Source organism: Pygoscelis adeliae, unplaced genomic scaffold (genome assembly GCF_000699105.1).
Source record: "Pygoscelis adeliae isolate BGI_AS28 unplaced genomic scaffold, ASM69910v1 Scaffold14, whole genome shotgun sequence".
Taxonomy (NCBI): Eukaryota; Metazoa; Chordata; class Aves; order Sphenisciformes; family Spheniscidae; genus Pygoscelis; species Pygoscelis adeliae.
This window is the reverse complement of record NW_008825109.1, coordinates 5,585,921-5,593,285: the sequence shown is the minus strand read 5'-3', so window position 1 is coordinate 5,593,285 and position 7,365 is coordinate 5,585,921.

Genomic DNA, 7,365 nt, shown 5'->3' with positions numbered 1-7,365 from the left:
AGGAGGTGCACAAGAGCTGGGAGGGGCCACAGCCAGGACAGCTGACCCAAACTGGCCAAAGGGATATTCCATACCATATGATGTCATGTTCAGTATATAAGCTGGGGGGGGTGGCTGGGGGGCGGTGATCACTGTTTGGGGACTGGCTGGGCATCAGTCAGTGAGTGGTGAGTGGTTGCATCACTTGTTTTTCCTGGGTTTTGTTCCTCTCTCTCTCTGTTGTTTTCCTTTTATCATCATCATCATCATCATCTATGATGATGATGACTATTTTATTTTATTTCAATCATTAAACTGCTCTTACCTCAACCCACGAGTTTTCGTACTTCTGCCCTTCCGATTCTCTCCCCCATCCCACCATGGGGGGGGAGAGTGAGCGAGCGGCTGCGTGGTGCTCGGTTGCCGGCTGGGGTTAAACCACGACAGTGGGCTAACCCCACTCCTGCTGTAGGTAAGAGCAGGCTGAGCGCAGGCTGCAGGCTGCTGGGCAGTACTTGCCTGCTGTTGACGGTTTCTGTGTATAGGCTGAAATCAGATGAGCTGCACAGCGTCTCAGGAGAGCAAATGATACATTTAATTTTAAAGACTCATCTCTGAGTGCTGCACTGTTAGTGTGCCCTTTTCTTTTGTTGTGTATGCTGCTCTGATCAAAGCTGGGTACGCACAGCTCCATAGTTATAGCCACAGTATATGACTGGATAATGTTAATGCAGAGCTTTCTGCCATTTGCCCCCTCTCTCCCTTAAAATCCTGCAGGCTGCACTGATGTGTGGTTAAGTGCACCCAAAAGAAGAGTCAGGTCTCAAAGCCTTTTTGGGAACTGGCAAATCCTACAAACGCTGAATCAACTTAGTGTCAGTGTCTCATTTCAGGGCTGTATGTTGAAAGAAATAGTCCTTAAATTTGGATGGGATGAGGAAACTGGCAAGAATACTCGCTATCATTTGTGAAATGATAATCCAGAAATCTCCTGAACTGTTTGTGCTCTGCTGCGTGGCTCTTCCAGCAGGTATCAGGATGGTTAAAGTCCCCCATGAGGACCAGGGCCTGTGAACATGAGGCTTCTTCTAGTTGTCTGAGGAAGGTCCCATCTACGTCTTTTTCCTGATCAGGTAGTCTATAGCAGATATCTACTACAACATCGGCCGTGTTGGTCTGCCCACTAGTCCTGACCCATAGGCTCTCAGCTGGCTCCTCATCCATCCCAATGCAGAGCTCCATGCACTCCTGCTGCTCTCGCACACGAAGGGCAGCTCCTCCCCACGGCCGTCCTGGCCTGCCCTTCCTAGAGAGCCTGTATCCATCCATTGCAGCACGCCAGTTGTGTGAGTTATCCCACCATGTCTCTGTGACCCCGATGAGGTCATAGCCCTGTAACAGACCTCTAATTCCTCCCGCTTGCTCCGGGTGCTGTGTGCACTGGTCTACAGGCACTTCAGTTGCTGATTTCCCAGAGGAGATATGACAGCTGTCCCCACCATGCTGGCCTGTAGGCACTTCCTTATTTGTGTGCACACACCTAGAGTGACCCCACTTCAACTCTCTTCTGCTGACCAGGGGGTTTCTCCTGTCCACATCACCCTGCACACTCTGCTTACCAACCCGGTCCACCGCTTCCTCGCTTGGTTGCGGGTTGTCATGTCCCTCCCCACATCATTCCTAGTTGGCCTGGTGGTCAGGTTGGCTTCCTCACCAGGCTGGTTGGGCTCTGATCAGTCACTTGGTAGTTACTACATGACTGCACAGGCTTACTTCAGCCGGAGCCTGGGCATGGGCAAACAGCATCTGCTTTTAAAAATAGAGTAGTTATTTCCCATCAAGGCAAAAACATGAAGCGGCAGGACACAACCTGCTACAATTTACCATCTCCTTTCATACTTCCCAATTGTCGTGTCAGTAACTCCAGAAAACTGTCCTCTCACACACGCCTCCGATTCCTTTCCTTACGTACTTACGTACTTATTTTTCATACTAATTAACAGTCTGCCTTATATTAATAGAACTAGGCTGTGCAACTCTGCTTGGCTGTACAAATTCAGCCATGTTTATGCCAGATCTAAGACAAACCTTATTGTCATATTTATATTAATGTAATTCAACCATGCCTGTGGCTTAGCAAGATGCTTGATGCCAAAACCAGCCTGATAACCTATCCTGTATGTTCCAGTCAAACTATGATATTTCATGTTCCGTTTTCCATTTAGCTGTTGGTTTTAGATGAAAAGGCTGCATTTATAATTCAGTTGTATACCAGAAAACAAACCACCTAATTAACTAATTCCCTCCTTGTATTTCTAAAGATCTAAAAACATGAACAGAGTGACCACTGGACACTGAGTCAAGCCAAGAGAGGTTGTGCAACCTGTTATGGTGATGCCACTGCACAAGTCGTTACTTCTTGCATTATTTTACTTAATTCAGATTAGAGTGTCTGACAAACCTCTTGGGTCGCAGCACTGCGAATATATGTTGTACATCTTGCTTCACAGTTCTCCGGTGTTGCTTTTCTGGTTTATGGTGCAGTATAAAGCAAATATTGCTGTTAGGGTGCAACTATGTCACCAAACCAACGTGATGCCCTTGTGTTAGTTTTGGAGCTATTCTGGGGTACTCCGCGTTCAATAAACCCTGAAAGTGAGACTATGAAAACCAGGAGGAGCGATGTCCCTATTATCCCAAATCTCTCTCCCTTTCCAGACATGTACATGACTCACACGAAATTTCCCGTAGTGCCAGCAGGAAGTACTTTGCGGAAATAGTCTGTTCCTAAGATGAAAGAGTGAAAAAAAAGCTTGGCAATGGTTACAGGTGAAGGTTACTGAATACGGAAGGGAAGGGAAAGGAAGTTGGAAAGAGTCTGAGGAAGGGGATGAAATTAAAGCACTTCTGCCCAGTTCGCAGTTCCTTGGTAACACAGGAATCCATTTCCACCTCATGTATTATTACAGAAGAGACTATTAGAGAGGCTTACGGGGCCATAATATCAGCTAGAAAGTCACTGATAGCATCACGCATGCAAGAAATGGAAAAACCTGTTAACTCAGCCTGAGCGTTCTCTGTATCTTTCCAAGGGCCCTCTCCAATCCAGCTCTCTGGGTCATTTTCCGCATTAAGGCTTTCTAGAGAGGTTCTGGGTTAGTGCTGCCGGTTGACCCGAGTTTAATATTTCAGTTGAAATAAGCTGTTATTTTTAAACAGAAAAATGTGGGTAGAAGTTCTATTACCATAGAAATAAATAACTTTTCTTAATGTCACAAATAAAAGTCATTTAACATGTCACTTGCTCCTTCCAGAGGTAAAGCTAGCCTGATGCCAGTACCAATAGCTGTGTACCCCGGAGCAGGAGATGACCAACAGAACGCGTCTATCGGAGATCAACGGAAGATGGCTTAGAGGACATTTCCTCTAGTTTGAGGATATAATGTTCATCTTTAACATTTATTTTCAGCTTGCTTTCGTGCCATACAATTACGTTTATGTAAGCTACATCCTATTAAATAAATACCTGAATAGAAGACAGTCAGATGGAGAAATAGATGCTCATTTAAAAAAAAGAAAAGATAGATGAGAAGTAAAATTTCTAAACACAAATCAGATCTTTCTCTCACAGAAGTATTGAGAAAATTACCACGAACAGTAAGCATCACTAAATAACTCATGAAGAAGTAGATACTTCCTTTAAAGACAGGAACGTAAAAGCATGCAGCAAAAAAGACTCCAAGGCATAGAACGAAAGACAAGGGCAGATTTGCTGGCAGCTCAGTAAGTGAATGCGACCCGCTCGGTGCTCTGAGAGAGGCCACATTTGCAGGGAGAGGCTGTAGCAGCACGGAGAGGCACTAGAAAGCCGACCTCAGGTGCCACCGGCAACCTCCATTCCCACATTTCCCAGCTTCGTCGCACTCAACTTCACAACTGCAGCAACATTTTGTTTCCGCAGAGATGTGCGAGCGCTCGGCTGTCTTCTCCCTTGCGCTATGCACCAGTGTCACCAGCGGTGGTCTGGCTCTGTTTGAAGAGGTTCATTACCCCAACCTAAGAGCACCCTATTCCCTTGACTGTAGTTAACCATAAGGCTTTTATAGCCAGTAAATGTCAAGTCATTACTTATTTTACGTAGTCTTTTTTAAGATCTTCCGTGTGCGTTAACCTCCACAATAAGATGAATCAACAGGCTGCAAAAAACTCCGGCCACCCAGAGTTTCATAGAACTGGATGCAACCTCCCTTTGACTGCTACAACAAACACAAAAGCTCCAGGCTTGCCCCGCGTAAGCCTGCAACCCGATGAATAAGCATTCTCACTCCACGCCGGAAGGGGATCATTGTCACTTTGGCTAGATAGGCACCTGGCTGTGCTGCCGACGGAAATCTTCTTCCACCTTCTGCACTGCTGGGAGCGGGCACCCCCACGCTGCCACAGCTCCTACTGCTCCTGCCGACGAGCGCTGCTTCATTTTGAACTGGTAGCACTCAAACTGTCTGCTCAGCGAAATAAACAGCTACTGTCACGTGCAGAGATGTACCTCCCTTCCCCTGCTCTAATCACGCTGACACCGGGTACAGCGAAGACACGGCACCATGGGCGAGTGGCACAGACATCACCTATTCACCAGTGGGAACTCTAAGGACCTGCCGGGGCCCGGCTACATCCCCACGCTGCTGCCGTGACCTTGCTGCTGCTGTAACCTGCACTTGCTGGAGGAAAGGCACCATAAAAATATCCGTCTATATTATGTTTATGCCTTCTGTTGTGCAAACTCTGGGCAGTAGAGGCTTGAGCTGAACAGACTACGAATTCCAAAAGCTTCTTGGGGCCAAGGCAGGTTCTGGCTCTTCCAGATCAAAGGGGACTGTGAAAAATAAAACTCCGATTGCCCCATCTGGCCATTTACTCAGCTGCAACTGGAGAGCATACAACCAAATTTTCAGGTGTTTAACCTCCGAGTCTAAACTGAAACCAGGCACTAATGTTGCACTGGGTTTCTAGGCACGCGATGAGGAAATAGAGCCTGAGCGCTGGACCAACTGGCCGGCCAACTGGGCCCAGTACCTGGTGCTAGCTTCTCTAACCCCTCCATCAACCTCACAGATTAAACAAGTCTCTGCCTTCACTCCTAGGACCCATGTAATACATGGGGGGACACGCGCATCCTGTTGCTATTTACTTCAGCAGAACGGAAGCCTCCAGGACTCTCCCGAGAGCATCCCAACGCACTCCTGCAGGCGTCAGCCTGCCCTGCATCTCACACTCCCACTGGTTCTGCACCTAAACTCGGGCCCCAAAGCTGCTGAAGATAATCCCTCTCCTTCACTCTCCTGCCCAATACTTCCTCCGAGTTGCTCCCAGCTGCCTTAGGAAGGCCTTTTAAGCTCCACTGTGTCACCCATTTTTCATTACCCCCAGTTTCTCACAATCTTCTTGTCTCCCTATCATGTGAATGGGGTGGAGGGTTTGTTCTCAGCACACCTGGGAACAGCCAGAACTCAGCACCATGAAGCACCTTCTCTAGGCAGGCAGCTTTCTGCTGCAGGCCCGGTAAACAAATACATGGTAATGCATACTTTCCAGTATACATTTTTATAGCAATAAGAGCTAACTTCACATTAATTGACGGGCAGGAATTGCACAGATGACCAAATCATCACACACGCTTTAAACCAGAAGCCTGAGAAGTGCAGAATCAGTCTGGCAGGTGAATCTCATGTAACAGCTGGTGCTGGAAATTGTGCAAGAAAAGTGAGCATGTGGACCTATTAAAACATCTAAGTTACACCTTCCACATTAGACACGTCAAGACAATAAATACAGGAGAGCCCGATTTTAGCTTTGAGGTTTCTTGTAGAGAGTCTGGTGTTAAGATTGCACAGCCTCACTTGAGCAGCGTTCCTTGTGAGGCCGAAACCCGGCTGGGAAGTACCTAGCTCCCGCTGCCTTCAGCGCAAGCCACAGCTAGGCAGGAGCAGATAAGATACATTCGTGCAGCCGAGCTCAGCAAGGGTGACGAATTCAGTTCCACAGTAGTTGAGCTGTTACTTTGAAAAGGGAGAAAGATGTGCTTAATGGGAGCTGTTAGAAAAAGCTGAGAATTTCACTGGGGGAAAACTTCTAACCGGGAGCTGACAGTCAACTAAATTAAATGAAAATGCCCATGAGGAAATGTAGATTATGCTGAAGTTTCAAGAGGAGGAAGGAACACAGTGGGTTATTGGATCGTTTGCATCTTAGTGAGAGAGAGAAAATCGTAGATTTACGGGGAATAAGAAGAAATACCTGTGCTATGTGACATACTTACAAATGATCAGAAAAAGAAATATAACAAGAAGTGATAAAATCTGCAGATGGTACAGAATTCCTGGGGTATTAGAAGCAAAGACAAATCACAGGAGGCAGGGTGCCCAGGATGATAAAAGGGCAGAGAAAATTTGACTTGCACAACATACAAAATAATCCAAGAGAAAAAAAATGTACACAATAGCACACAAAAAAAAGCATGCAATAATCAGTTCTAAATTAGCAATTAACATTCAGAAAAATGATTGTGAGATCTTTTTGCAAAAATTGTTAAGATCCCAGCTCAGTGTTGAACAGCAATCAAAAGCGAAACCAGAATACTAGGAATTACTTGGAAGATCACAGAGAGGAACAAAGCAGTGGTTATACCACCGTCCAATGCCTCGTGCATCCACATCTTGAATTCTGCATAAGCACCAGTTCTCCCATTTCAAAAGAGCAACAAGAATAGTTACAAAAGAATAGCTTCTATGTAAAAAGAGATTAATTAGGGCTCCTCAGTTATTTAAAAAAAAAGAACCGAGCAGCAGGGCAATGGTGAGCCAAAGGCAGGTTTCTACAAGTGTGGCACTTGAGTCAGGCAGCTTTCAAATATAAAGGAAAACCATGAGGAGACAAGGAAGTAGCAGAAGGCACCCGTGTACTTAGATACTGACAACATCAGGAGCCAACAGAAGTAACAGGGAAAAAAAAATGTAAAAAATAAGCTAGTTCTGATAATCGTGTTTAAATCTCCTCACTTTTTAATATGGCTGAGGAGGCACTCAAGAAAGGTGTCAACAGTGTTTGCAATAATTTGCAGTCCAAATCACATCAGAAGAGATCTTAATCATATCCTTAAACGCATCTACATCTCGTAAGAGAATCTCTCAGAACTACTTCCAGGAATAAAAAGCAACACTTTTGTGGAACTTGCGTCAAAAGTTTTTTCACTTGCGAAACTGAAGTAGACATTCAATAGCTTAATGCAGGACTTCACAGCTTCCCTTCAAGGATGTCATGAGCAGACGTTTTAACTGAAGCACCTGGCACAGAAGTGCGTTTGCCGAGGCCACCTGTAGGCAGAGAAAG